Source organism: Lactuca virosa, chromosome 2 (assembly GCF_052849685.1).
Source record: "Lactuca virosa cultivar CGN04683 chromosome 2, Lactuca_virosa_CGN04683_v6, whole genome shotgun sequence".
Taxonomy (NCBI): Eukaryota; Viridiplantae; Streptophyta; class Magnoliopsida; order Asterales; family Asteraceae; genus Lactuca; species Lactuca virosa.
Genome location: NC_136427.1, coordinates 256741877 through 256754316, shown reverse-complemented (window position 1 = coordinate 256754316; position 12440 = coordinate 256741877).

Here is a 12440-nt window from a genome sequence, read left to right as displayed (position 1 = left end):
TTGGATTTTCAGCGGAATGAGGTGAGTTTTCTCACTATATTGTAGGACACTAGGGATTATATGTGCTTGTAGTATTTGTGACTCCTTTTGTTTGTGTTAGATGCCTATGTGCATGTTTTCTATATGTATGTGGGGTGAAATAGACCTGGTACAGCCTTGTGCTAACATATGAGTTGAAAATGACTCGGGGGTGAAATGGACCCGAGGATGAAATAGACCCGGTATAGCCTTGGTTTGACATATGAGTTGAAATAAACTCGAGGGTGAAATAGACCTGGTATAGCCTTGAGCTGACATATATGTATGGTATGCAGTATTTTGGGGGACTCACTAAGCTTTGTGCTTACGGTTTTGTGGTTATGATTTCAGGTACTTCTGGTTCGAAAGGGAAGGGCCCGACTTGATCACAACGCATCTACCCATGTTTACACAACTTTATGATTTTGGGAATGTACTCTGATAAATATTTTATGATGATATGCTTTTGTATGATTGAAATGGATTCATGGTGTTTATGGTTAAGTTAAAAATGAAAATTTTACCTTATAACTTTTGGGACGTTACAAGTTGGTATCAGAGCCTTGGTTTGAGGGATTCGGGCATACTCTTGGGTGTGTCTGAACTCAAATTGAGGATTTTGTTAGATTTTTCATAAAAGAAATGTTTTGTTAAAGGATTTTGTAATAAAATAAAGGGGTGTGGTGCGTGCAATCAATCGAGTTCAAGTAAGTGATTCCCAGAATACCCATACATTTTTGTTATGTTATATGTTATGAGAATTGTATGCTACATTAGGGCTAAGGATCTGCTCAGGATTTCATGCTAGAAGAGATGCCTTTATATGCCTGATTGTTTGAGCTTTTAGATTCCCATGCTAGTATGGATTTTAGATCATTGGATGGATTGGCCTGATATGTGATGCCTTGTAGCCTAAGAGGAAATAAATGTTATACTAGATTTGGAATATTTCTTGGTAGAAAGTGAGCTTGAGATGTCCTATGTTTGGTTGTGGCTTGGTGTGTTATTGCACGAATGGTTCTTGCTTTGTGCTTTGTGGGGCTCTTGATGATGTGAATGAACTATTAAGTGAATATGTTAAGTCACATGTTGTGTAGGTTAAATAATCTCAGAATGAATTATTTTACCCTACTACGTAGCTCTCGTTTAAGTCTAACCGTTGTAGGGATGATCCTTTTACTCGAAGGATTATCTAAGCTTTGTTGCATGTGATTGTAGTCATGAAGTAGTTAACTGACATTATTGAGAGTTCTTCAGCAGCTGATGGCAAGGTGAGGTCAGGAACCTAAAAGAGCCTAGGAAGTGCTTTAGTGGGTTGGTTGCGCTGTTCAATAGGCACTTGGAGTACTAGTTTGAGAAGGTGACTTGGAGGATTCAGAACAATTCTTGAGGAAAGTATGGATAGGTGTGGAAGGTGGTATTAGGCCCGTACAACTGAAAGCACAAGATCCATACTCGAATCAAGGGGAGTCATGGAGAATCTAGGAAGCATGTGGGATGAGGATTCTTTGGGTATGTTCTGATGAACTGCATGATCGCTTTTCAGAATGGTGATGAGCATGCATGGAGGAGATTTAGTTTCTGGTTCAGACTCAAGTTCAGGTATTGAGCCGATTGATGAGCAGATGTGGGAGTTCAACTCATCGGAGATCACCCGTGGTATTTTGGAGCAGAATTCTATGATCTTCGGTTCGGTCAAAAGGGGATCATGGAGATTTTGGACGAGCATTTGGGCATGTACCACACTGGGATTATGGAGTTGCTGAATGAGCGACTCGGGGGGTTTCGGGCCGAAATCGTGGCAGGACAGTTGGAAGCGCGGACTCCCTTATTTCGGGAGATGGCTTTATCAGTTCTGCAATATGCATCAAACGAAGGAATAAAGAAGGCGAGGTATCATGATATGTTGAGGGATGTTATTAGTGAGCTTGTGATCTTGTTAGGGTGAAATACCCTGAATGATATGATTTCTAGAACCCGAGAGCAGGAGATTGATTGGGAGCACCTTCGGGAAGAGGAAGGCAGAGCAGATTCAGACCGCAATGGGCCACGACTCAGGATTCATGTTTGGGAGGCCAACAGGGTCGAGGCCACTGTGCTAAGTGTAGGAGGACCCATGTGGGAGGCTATCGGGATTCAGGGAGAGGATGTTTCAGTTGCGGACAAATGGGTCATTTCAGTGGGGATTGCCCTCGAGGATCGGTTCTGATGTGTTTTCACTGTAACCAAGTGGGACACAATAAGGCTGACTGTCCATAGTTGATGAGGGGAGCAGTGAGGGCACTTTCTCCTGCCACTCTGAGGATTTCTGATGGTCGCGAAGGCGTAATGGAGGTTCCTATGGTGAGGAGCCAAGCATTGCAGTCACAGGCTGATGAGATCCAAGTTCCACCAGTTGACACCGCATGAGTTAAATTCCTTCCTTCATACTCGTATTAAATATGTTTATGATTATATGTTTTTGTGTGAGACGCTATTTGCGGTCTATCTAAGTCTCCACCTAGAAAATTGGAGTTTTCTTCATGATGGTCTTGAGAATCTTCATATTCCATTTTGCATATCGTGAGTCGTGTTTAGAAGAAGATTGAGTATACCGCTTAGGAGACCAACAGTCGGTCCGATCTTTGGTGGTATCAGCAATAATCCAAGGAATTCGAAAGGTGGGCATGCCGAGTTTGAATGTTGGACGTGTAGGGTTTTCATTCAGGGTCGGTTCTACCCTTTGCAAAACTAAGCAAGAGCTTAGGGCCCTAATTCTAAAGGGCCCCTAAATTTAAAGCTTATTATGTTAATTATATATGTATATATACGTATTTCTTGGGTTACAAAGACAAGTTGGAGTTTGTCCTGGTGGTAAAAGCGGTTGTTTATAAAACCAAGGGTCTCAAGTTCGAAACTATTTGGCCCCTTGAAGGGCCCTAAGTTTTTTGTTTGCTTAGAGCACCCAAAGTAGTTGATCCTCCCTTGTTTTCATGGTTTCGAGGTAGTAAGGAATTGGTTTGGTCATGGGTGTAAGAACGGTGGTTGTCAAGCTCATACCTTCGAAGCAGGGTCAGTTGCAGGTTCCCATGGGAATCGCTCTAGTGCAAGTAGGACGTTGAATGGGTTGGGAACCTGTTTCGATAGCTGAGATTTTGTTCTTCGTCGACTGATAAAGTCACCGAGGACTTGTAGTGGATATAGTGGAATTTTCTTGGGGATGTTGAGTTCATTGAGATGTTAGGGTGTATTCATCTAATTATGTGGTATGTATGTGTGTTTTCTAGGATTGGACAGACATGGAATGCTAGTTCTTGTGAGCTCAGGTTGTCGACAACTTCGAATACTAAGGTTGCGGGATGGTTTGGAAATCCATCAATCTTATGGTTTGGGAGAGCACGGTTGAATCCAAGTGGGGGAGAACCGTTGGGATTATTGAAAATAAATCCAGGTGCGAAACAGGGAAGAATTTTATACCATAGGCAAGTGGAGGGCCAAATCCTAATTAGGGGGTGGACCGAGATTTGCACAGGAAAGAGGATTTAGGTTATCTTCTCTGAATATGGGAAACATCAGTCATGGCGCATAGATCAGGGGTGAGCAGCTACAGGTGGAGGGATTTGTGTTAAAGCCTCTCTGCATGTTCTTGTCTGATAAAGGCTTTGGGGTTCAAATCAATACCCGAACACCTGTTTGGGATTCAGTCGATATGGTTTTGACCCGTGTTTGATCACAGATGGTATGGTAGATGGACGGCAATACCATGGGTTGGGTCCATGTCAATATGGAAGGTTGTAAGACTACGGGGTATCCATAGCATTCACCAGGTTGATAAGCGGTTGTGGAAGTGTTTTAAGACTACGGGATAGTTGTAGCATTCACCAGGTTGATAGGCAGTTGTGGAACTGTTGTAAGACTACAGGGTAGCTGTAGCATTCACCAGGTTGGTAGGTTGATATGGGAGTGTTGTAAGACTATGGGGTAGCCGTAGCATACACAAGAATGAAAGGTTGTCAGGGAAGTGTTGTAAGTGTGCAATGGCATTATAGCATTCACCAGAATGAGGTAGGCTATTGTAGAAGTGGTTGGTTGGCTGAGGAAAGATCAGCGCATGCCTAGGTAAAGGTGGACAATATTGATGGAGGACCACTCCTTGAGTAGTACGAGGATCGTTAGATCTGAGCCGATGTAGGGCGTGTTCGATTGTGTAGGGTGGGTGAGATCTAATGGAATCGGCTTGAGCAAGATATCGGGTCACGTTTAGAGTGAGATGACCCTGGGGTTATTGGTTGGCATTCGTGTGGTGGTTAGGTTAGATGGTGGTTATCGAGGCCAACAAAATAAATACCCTAAATATTACACACTAAAATAGTGTATAGTGGTAAAGTGATCGTATCCACGGAGATTGGTTCAATTTAAATCTCTATGTAAATCACCTGTTCAAGTACTTGTAAAACAAGAGTAAAAGTAAAATGGGGGGGAGGGGTTGATTCTTTTTGATTTTTTGAGAAAATTAAAGCTAAGCTAGAATGTAAATATGACAAGTAAACAAGTAAAAGATTTGATTAAATTCAATGAAGTGGAGTTAGTTGATTTTCGGGTACACCACATGGATGACATAGTTGACTTATCATTAGACTAAATGGAACAACACTTGTGAATTAGTTTAACTCTACTATAGCAATTCATAAGCACAAATTACCTCGACTCTTCATTGTTATTAAAATGGTTAGAGGAGCTCTTAACACATTTCCTTAATTAAAGGCACAAAATCAATGAAGCATATAATCTTGTGAAAATCAATTAGCTTTAAGTTCTAAGAGTTACCAAGTCCAAAAGATGATCAAATGCTTACATTATCATTATAGAGGAAACATTTCCATGGTTTAAATGAAATGAAAACAAACATATAAACCATTTGTTGCTTACTAATCTGAGGTTCCATTACTTAACCAATAAATTAGTCAACAAAAAATAAGCATTCATTCATCAAAGCTCATGATCAAGGATAAATAAACACAAGAAGATGTTTGGCTAGAAAACACTTCCATAAATTTCAAACACAAGATAATATGAAGTCTTCAAAGCAACTAATCATCTATGGGTTAAACCCTAATCAACCAAATGTGAGTCTATCCAAGCATGGCCAAAATAAAAGAAATACAAGATAGTTTAGAGGTACCAAACATTGTTCTAGTTGTAAGATGAAAAGAAATTACACCAATCTTCTAAATCTTCAAATTCTTCCCAAAATCTTCTTGAGAGAAAAATAAGTGATTCTTCAAAGTGTTGATAATGAACTCCATTCAAAATCCTCAGTAAAAATGAGCTCATTTCCAGATCTAAAAGTTGGCCAAAAGTAATCCACCAACCTTCCCAAAGTAGAGATAAAAGCCAAAAACTCGGATTCTTCACAGCACGATCCACACGGACCGCTTGGGTCTCGCTGATTGTGTGACTTGGCCCATTTAATTTAAAAACCAGCCCAATCTTCCATTAACATCCCAACCCATATACATAAATTCTTGGGAGCCCAATTATGTTTTTTTTCAAAGCCTTCAATCATGATCCAATGCTTCTTTAGTCTTCCCTAACTCGATTCCTCGTCGTCTCATCCAAAAAAATTAAGTCCAACGCGCTTCTTGCTTATATTGACACCAAGCCCAATTGCATCACTTCAAGTCCACGAACAAATTGCAAGCTTCCAATAGGCCCGCACTCTTTCCATACCTCCAATAACAAATAGTCTTCGGTAAATCTTGCAAATAAGCTCAAAAGACTGGAAAACACCCGGTGAAGGAGAAAAATAACAAAAAGAGAAAATATGCATGAAGATTAACAAAAATGAGATGGTTTTAACTCAAAATAAACTATGAAAAGAAGTAATAAAAATGAAACTATCAAATCACCCAAAGCTTGAACCTTACTTGTCCTCAAGTAAGACAAGACTAAAATGAACTTGGGATGAATTATCCTAAAAAGAAAAAGAATTAACATCTTAGGCAGAAATTCACGACACGCCCTTAAAATAAAAACATATGACCAATTTTTAGAGATAAGAATTGCTTTAAGGGACGAGCCTTTGCTACATTTCTAGCAAGGGATACATGTTGATCAAGATGCAAAACGAGCATGCATACTTCACTATTATGGTTTATGTGACATTGTTTCGCGGTCTGATCTAGCCCACAAGCCATAAAAAAGCGTCCCTCGGTTAGGATGTTCCTCACTCCTCACAACTTCAACCCCACGCTAAGAAATAAAACCTAGAAGAAGATAACTCGGGCCAAAAAAATGGCAAGGAACGAGCTATGTACAGAGGTTGGCAAACTACAATCATCTAGAAGAATAAGTGCTTCCACCAAAATAAGATCCATGTAGAGCGAAGAATCGAGCACGCGATGGGTAAAGGGGCGCCATTATAGTTGCTAACAAAAGACGAAATCTAACTAGAAAAACATCAAACTAGAAAAAAATACATGAACTAAAACCCAAAAAATGGCTAAACCTCTACAAAAAGAAAACAAATGGATGCAACTTTGTGGCCCAGCCTCTTTTATTATTATTATTATTATTATTATTATTATTATTATTATTATTATTATTATTATTTTGGACAACAAAACCCCAAAGACACAATTACTGTTGGATTAGTGTCTAAGTCCGTAACTATATTTGGTATGTACTTGACCCGGTTATGCATGGTTCTTTTGGGTTGCCTTCACCAAAGCAACTTGACAAGGTAATGTAAGAAAAGAGAGAGGATATTATGGTTTATTAATATATTATAAGAATAATATATTAAAGGATAAATCATATTTATTTAATTAGTATTAGTCATAAATTAATTAGGAATTAATTTGGTGACTAAAAGAGATTAATTAAATAAAGGGACTAAAACTGTCAAGTGTGTGATAGTTGAGTTTTGGGCTAGGAAACCTAATGGACTAAGGGGGAATGAAATTATGATGAAGGATCATCATATTTTCGTCCAAGGGCCTTATTCCAGAAGGTTCCCTGGGCTGCTTGGTGGCTAAGCTATCCATTAGGGTTTAGACTGAAACCCTAGCAGCCTACAGTATAAATAGAGACCCTTGCATGCAATTTTCGGCCACTTGCTTTCCAAGAGAAACCCTAGGGCCGAAAATTAGCATCCTCCTCTCTCTCAAAGTTGCCTTCTTGCTGGTAGTGTTTGTGATCCATTAGAGGAGTTACAATTGTGACTCTAAGCTCAAGAGAAGAAGATTCAAGCTACTATTTGAAGAGGTAAACATCTAGATCTGATGTAATTAGCTAATTTCGAAATTATGTATGCTAGATTAGGGTTTGAAAGTCTTGGATTCATTGCATGTACAATAGAGAAACCTAGATCCAAGCATTAGGGTTTGTATGAGCACATAGGATTGTTCTTATGTATAAAACCCATCAGTGGTATTAGAGACTTGATTGGTTTCTGTTGTATGTGATGCTATGATCGATTATCTGCTGAAAACGTTTTCTGGCCCTCTGTTCGAACTGACTCGGCGAGTCAACCCAACTCGGCGAGTCCAGTGAGTGACTCGGCGAGTCGGAGCGTCAGACAGAGGGATTTTCGGATTTTCTTGCTGTTTTGCTGAAGGATAATTGCCTTATATGTTTTTAACTGATAAGATTCGATTTTTATTGATATTGAAAGATTATCCTTGCCAAAACACAAGATAATTACCAATTTATTAGATAATAAATTCCTTATATGATTAAAATTGATTATTTGAATTAATTGGGTAACTTATCTTGCAAGAAATTGAATTAGGTCAAATATAGATAATCACTAAATTAATTGTTTGATTTATATTATTTGTTATTTGATCCCTTGTGTTTTGAAAGGTTCAAAACTTGCCCTCAAGTTTTGAAATTTAAATTCCTTGATTAAAAGTTTAATTATTGAAAAGTTTTAAATTTCAACCCTTAAAATTTTACAAGTTTAAAATTCAATCTTATACTTTATCTATTACAAGATTAACATATATATATATATATATATATATATAAGAATAAGCTAGTCTTATCGCTAGTAGGCCTCATTCGCGAAGCCAGTCTATAAGGTGGGTATAAGGTTGTTGCCTATAAAATGACGCTTAATGGGTGTACACTCACACCCACCGCTTGCTTGACTGGTAGAGAGTCGATAGCCGAACGGATAGGATAGGGCACTTAATTCCTCATTATAAGTATAATGGAAATAATAAAGTAACTACAATGTTTATAAATTCCCAATCTTAGTTACTTTAGGGTAAAATGTGAAAATGATGTTATTCCATGGAATTACACTTTGTACCCTTGTCAAACATTAGTGGAGCGTGCGTGGTTAACTGGCACACTAATTTGGGATTGACATTGGTGGCGAAGGGTGGCTCGATGTTTATCATAGATCAATGGAGCGTGCATGGCTAACCGGCACATTGATTAGGTGATAGAGACATTGAGTGCACCATGTTGATTCGCATGGTTATTCACAACTTGTTTGCGATCCTCGGCATCCCAGTCGCAAATTTGAAGTGCATATCGAGATTTAAACATGCCATTGAAATGTTCAATGAATCTCAAAAAAAATCTAGGAATTTTCAAATACATTTAAAACTTAATCTCTTTTTCGTTTTTCATGGTGAAAATTAGTGAATCGTCATTCACTTACCTTCAAATTATTTACTTTTAGATTACGGCATCCCTTTTCTAAGTTGTAAATAATGTTGTTGGATCCTAGCCCTAATTTCTCATTTGGGTGTTTAATTGGGGATTCATTACTAATCAAACTTTGTTCCTTTCTATTTCAGATGTCTAACGCAAACGCAAACAACAACGCTTCTGGGTCATTCTCGTTGATGAACCTGTGTCAAAAGGTGACATTTGATGGGTCAAATTTCAACGAGTGGATGAGATACATTCGCATGATAACTCGCTACGAGGACAAAGAATATGTCCTCGATGAGAAACTAGAAAAGATCAACCCAGAAGTTGCTACTCCTGAAGAAATGGCCGCCTTTGAGGCCCACGAGCGTGATGCTACGAAAGTTCATTGCATGCTGGCCACCATGAACCTCGAACTCCAAAAGTCTTATGAGGACATGTATCCATATGAGATGCATCAAGATTTGTTGGACAGTTACCACCAAAGCGCGAGGCAAGAGCGCTATGAGATCATTACCAACATGATTACCGCTAGGATGGGGAGTGGAGAACCCCTAACCGCTCATTTGCAAAGGATGGAAAGGTATGTTGATCGTCTTCTCAAACTTAATGTTAAGTTTGATGAGGATTTGGCTATCGACATCATCCTCCACTCCTTCCCTTCCTGCTACAACCAGTTCAGAATGACCTACCACATGAACAAGAATAGGTCACCCTGAGTAAACTTCAAGGGCTTCTGAGGACAGCTGAGAGCAACCTCAAGGACAAATCTATTGCATCATCCTCTACTGTAGCTGCTCCTGTGTTGGCAATTGGCCAAGGAAAGGGTAAAAAGAGGAAGGCTCCTTCTAAGAGCCACCAAAAGGGTAAGACCCAAGATGGTTCCTCTTCTAGTGGGACCAAAGCAGGTTCTGTTAAGCCCTCTTGTGACCCCGAGGAAGCAGAGTACTTCTATTGCCACTAGAAGGGCCACTGGAAACGAAGCTGCCCTAAATATCTGCAAAATATTAAGGATGGGAAGATAAAGCCCACCTTTGTAGGTATGTATTTAATTAAATCTAATAACTCATCACTTGCTACTTCATGGGTCCTTGATACTGGATGTGGTTACCACATTTGTTCTGATTTGCAGGGGCTAAGAGAAAGTAGGGAAGTGGAGCATGGAAGGATAAACTTGATCATGGGAAACAAGAAGTCTTCACCAGTCACCAAGATCGGAGTTTATTCCTTAGTGTTGAGTAGTGGGTTAGGGCTAGATTTAAATAATTGTTGCTATTCGCTAGATATGGCAAGGAACATCATTTCTTTTCATGGATTGTTTAGACAAGGTTTCAGATATTCATTTGATAATAATAATGGTTCTATTAATGCTTATTTGAATGGATTTTTTTTTATTTCAATGCATTACCTTGTAATGGGATTTATGAATCTGTGTTGATTATAGATAATTTAGGAAATGATGTTTTGAATGTTGATTCGTCCACAAGTTTGGACAAAGCATGCTTGTGGCATTGTCGCCTTGGACATTTTAACAAGAAACGCATAGCCCAACTCCAAAAGGATGGAGTCTTGGAGTCATTCGACCTTAGGGACGATGACGTGTATGAATCTTGTTTACTTGGGAAGATGACCAAGTCACCCTTTACTGGCACATGTGAAAGGGGTGAGGGTGTATTGGATCTCATACATACTGATGTATGTGGACCCTTTAGATCCACCACAAGGGACGCTTGTCGATTCTACGTGACTTTTACAGATGATTATAGCAGATATGGATATATCTACTTAATCAAGCAGAAGTCAGAATCCTTTGAAAAGTTCAAAGAGTTCAAGAATGAAGTAGAGAATCAGCTGGGCAGGAAAATCAAGATGATTCGATCTGATCGAGGAGGAGAGTACCTAAGTCTTGATTTTCACGACTATCTAAAAGAATGCGGAATAGTTTCGCAATTGACGCCTCCTAGAACGCCGTAATTGAATGGTGTGGCTGAGAGACGTAATCGAACCTTGTTGGACATGGTTCGTTCTATGATGAGTCATGCTTCGTTATCAATCTCATTCTGGGGGTATGCCTTAGAGATTGTCGCCCATATCCTTAACTTAGTTCCCACCAAGAAGGTTGCCAAAACACCTCACGAGATGTGGACAGGGAAAGCTCCCTCGCTAGCACATATCAAAGTTTGGGGTTGTGAAGCTTTCGTAAGACGAGAGACTCACGACAAGCTAGAACCTCGTAGTGAGAAGTGTCATTTCATCGGCTATCCACATAAGTCTTTTGGCTATCTCTTCTATAGACCAAGTGACAATGTTATCTTTGTTGCTAGGAGAGGGGTTTTCAGATAGAGAGAACTCATAAGTCAGGGAGACAGTGGGAGTCAGATTGACCTTGAAGAGCTTCAAGAGTCAGGAGATGAAGGAACCTCTGACACTGGCGTTCAACCTGAGGAAGAAACTCCTGTTGAACCAATTGACCAGTCCTTACCTCTTAGACGTTCGAGTAGAGTTAGTGTTCCACCCCAGTTTTTGATGGGTTTAGGCCATAAGAACATCCTATGTGCTCATGCAAACCCTAATGCTTGGATCTAGGTTTCTCTATTGTACATGCATTCATCCAAGACTATAAACCCTAGATCTAGCATGTGATAATCAATATTAACATATGAATTAGGGTTTAGATCATACCTTAATTGTTATGTAGCAATAACAATCTCAAATCCTCCTTGTAATGGCTTTAGAAAGCTTAGAGTCACAAGTGTCACTCATCTAATGGCTCACAAACACCAAGAGCAAGAGGATGAAGAAGAGAAGAGAAGGAGGCTACCAAAAACGTGTGGAAACCCTAATCAACAAGTTTACCACGTTTTTGAGCCATAAGGGTCCTTTAAATAGAGAGACTATTAGGGTTATCAAACAAGGAAACCCTAATTTGGATGCTTAAGCCCTAAGCAACTCATGGACTCCTTCCTTAAAGGCCTAGGACGATTTCTAATGGGTTTCCCCATAGAATTCGTCCACCCCTTTAATATGTAGTCCATTAGCTCAATATTCAACTATCATACAATTGACAGTTCTAGTCCCTTAAGTTTAATTAATCTCTTTTAGCCACAAAACTAATTACCAATTAATTATTGACTAATATTAATTAAACAATATGATTTCTCCATTAATATATTATTCTCATAATATATTAATAAATCATATTTAATCCTTTCTCTCCATAATTCATCCTATCAAGTTGCTTTGGTGAAGGCAACCCAAAAGGACCATGCACCATCGGGTCAAGTACATACCAAAATAGTTATGGACTTAGACACTAATCCAACAGTCTCCCACTTGGATAAGTCTAATAACTATTCTGCGTATGAATTCAGATCCTGATCTGCAATCGTAGCTTTCAAAAACCGCTGTCAACTCTGATCCTATCAGAAGCGTGTCCTTTAGATAAGGGATCATATATTCCTCCATTCTAGATATCGTATAGACTGAGACATGGATTTAAATCATTCTCTCTGTCTATGTGTTGTTTCCCAATTTCCGATTTATGACGACTGACAACAGACTACAATTGAACACATCAAATTAGTCCCGGCTTGGCCAAGCGCTTAGGTGTTATCACTAAATCATCGAGGGGCCCACAGATATCACTTTTATCCTACTTAGGGTAAAAGGAACGGATAAACTTCGACTCAATGCTCGCTTGCACTCACTCACCGAATCACACACAACAATATGTTTTATAACACCAAGTGACTGGTGCGTTTACATATTATCAATGT